The sequence below is a fragment of the Tupaia chinensis genome, unplaced genomic scaffold, assembly GCF_000334495.1.
Source record: "Tupaia chinensis unplaced genomic scaffold, TupChi_1.0 Scaffold000201_1, whole genome shotgun sequence".
NCBI classification, from domain to species: domain Eukaryota; kingdom Metazoa; phylum Chordata; class Mammalia; order Scandentia; family Tupaiidae; genus Tupaia; species Tupaia belangeri.
The window spans coordinates 160,871-163,105 of NW_006159676.1; the positions used below are offsets into that span (position 1 = coordinate 160,871).

The window sequence follows — 2,235 nt, forward strand, 5'->3', positions numbered from 1 at the left end:
TGGAAATGTAAATTGGTCCAACCACTGTGGAGAATAATTTGGAGATTCCTCAAAAATCTACAAATAGATCTACCATATGATCCAGCAATCCCTTTCCTTGGTATCTACCCAAAGGACAGAAGAATTCTTAACCAGAAAAGTGCTTGCACATCAATGTTTATTGCAGCACTATTCACAATTGCAAAGTCATGGAATCAATCCAAATGCTCATGAACAGATGAATAGACAGAAAAACTATGGCACATATACTCTATGGAATACTATTCAGCCATAAAAAAAAACCTGGCTTTTGACAGGAAGTGGATGAATATGGAAGATTTACTGCTGAGTGAAGCAAGCCAGGCTATGAAGGAGAGACATTGTATGTCCCACTTAATATATACCAAGTGTCTGCGCTCTATGACTGAAACTGATTGACTAAAGGATATAGAAATACAGTACATGAATGTAAATACCAGATATAGTGTGTGTGAAAGAGTAGGGTCTGAGGAAGGACATTTAGAAGAAAAATAGGGAGGCAAACCATTAACGGGACAAAGAAATGTGGTATTATCTGTTAAAGATATTTTATAGTTTTATCAACTGGACTAGGGAGAAATGTTCACCTGTTGAAATATTCATTTTGGAAGCTAAATAATGGGATTGAATGTATAAAAGAAAATGAAATTTTAAAAATGTGAAAAAAATAAATAAATAGGGGTAAAAAATATATATCATATATATATATGAAACTAGAAATGGAAAATTATTGACAATAGCATGAATGATTAAATCACTATGCAGTGGTTTCTGTATGGGAAATCACATTTTGTATGCTGTTATGAGTCTTAGGGAATTAATGTAAATTAATTTTTTTAATTTCAGAAAATAAATAAAGAAAAAAGCATTTCACTATTGAAAACATTCATAATAAAATTTTCAAACATTCGAAAAAAAAATAAATAAAAGATCCCTGCTTAGGAAATGTGATCCAACTTTGCAAAATACACATCTCCTTTCTAAAACACAGGAAGACGCTATTCCAAAATGTTGCAATGATTATTGTGAAGAAATTTTTATTTTCTTCATTTGCTTCTCTGTTATTTCTAATTTTTGTTTTTATAATAAACCTGTACTATCTTGAAAAAGAGAACCATAGCTAACATCATACTGAATGCAGAAAGATGAAAGATTTTTCACTAAAAGCTGAAACAAGGCAAGAGTGTCCACTTTCTCCACCTCTTTTTCATATGGTCCTGGAAGTCCTGTCCTAGCCAATACAATTGGGCAAGATGGTAAAATAAAAGACATTCAAATAGAAAAGGAAGAAATGAAATTGTCTCTATTTGTAGATGACATGACTACATACATAGAAAATTCAAAAGTATTCACAAAAAAAAGTTTTGGAAGTGATAAATGACAAATACAGGATGTAAAATGACAGGATATGAAATCAATATACAAAGATATATAGCTTTTCTGTACATGAACAAGGAGCAGACTGAAGTAGACTTGAAGAAGGCAATTCCAGCTTTTTTGCAACGGGTTTGCCACCAGAACATAGGTGTCATGAAAACCACCGTTAAATCAAAGCCAAAATGGGAAAGGAGAAGACTCACATCAACATCGTTGTCATTGGACACGTAGATTCTGGCAAGTCCACCAATACTGGCCATCTGATCTACAAATGTGGTGGGATCGACAAAAGAACCATCAAGAAATTTGAGAAGGAGGCTGCTGAGATGGGAAAGAACTCCTTCAAATATGCCTGGATCTTGGATAAACTGAAAAATGAATGTGAGCGTGGTATCACCATTGATATCTCCCTGTGGAAATTTGAGACCAGCAAGTATTATGTGACTATCATCGATGCCCCAGGACACAGAGACTATCGAAAACATGATTACAGGCTCATCTCAGGCTGACTGTGCCTGATTATTGCTGTCCTGATTATTGCTGCTGGTGGTGGTGAATTTGAGGCTAGTATCTTCAAGAACGGGCAGACCGGGAACCAGCAGTTAGCGTAATGGCTATGTCACTGGACTCCCACGTAGTCGACCGCGGTTCGTGTCCCGGACCCGGTGGCTTAAAACTCACGCCGGGCGCGTGTGCGTGCGTGCCCAAGATCCTGAGAGGAGAATGGAGGAGAAGGGATTGCGGCGTGACCATCCCCCCTGGGGGGTGATTTCTCGCTTTCTGTCTCTATGTCTCTCTCTATCTGTCTGGCGAGCGCACGCGCCCGATAGCGAAAGTCAC

At 37.3% G+C, this 2,235-nt stretch overlaps 1 pseudogene; it reads left to right on the forward strand.

The window, feature by feature from the left end:
* Nucleotides 1–1,544: 1,544 nt before the first annotated feature.
* The window catches only part of LOC102494329 (elongation factor 1-alpha 1 pseudogene), a 1,899-nt pseudogene continuing 1,208 nt past the window's right edge, over nt 1,545–2,235 (forward strand).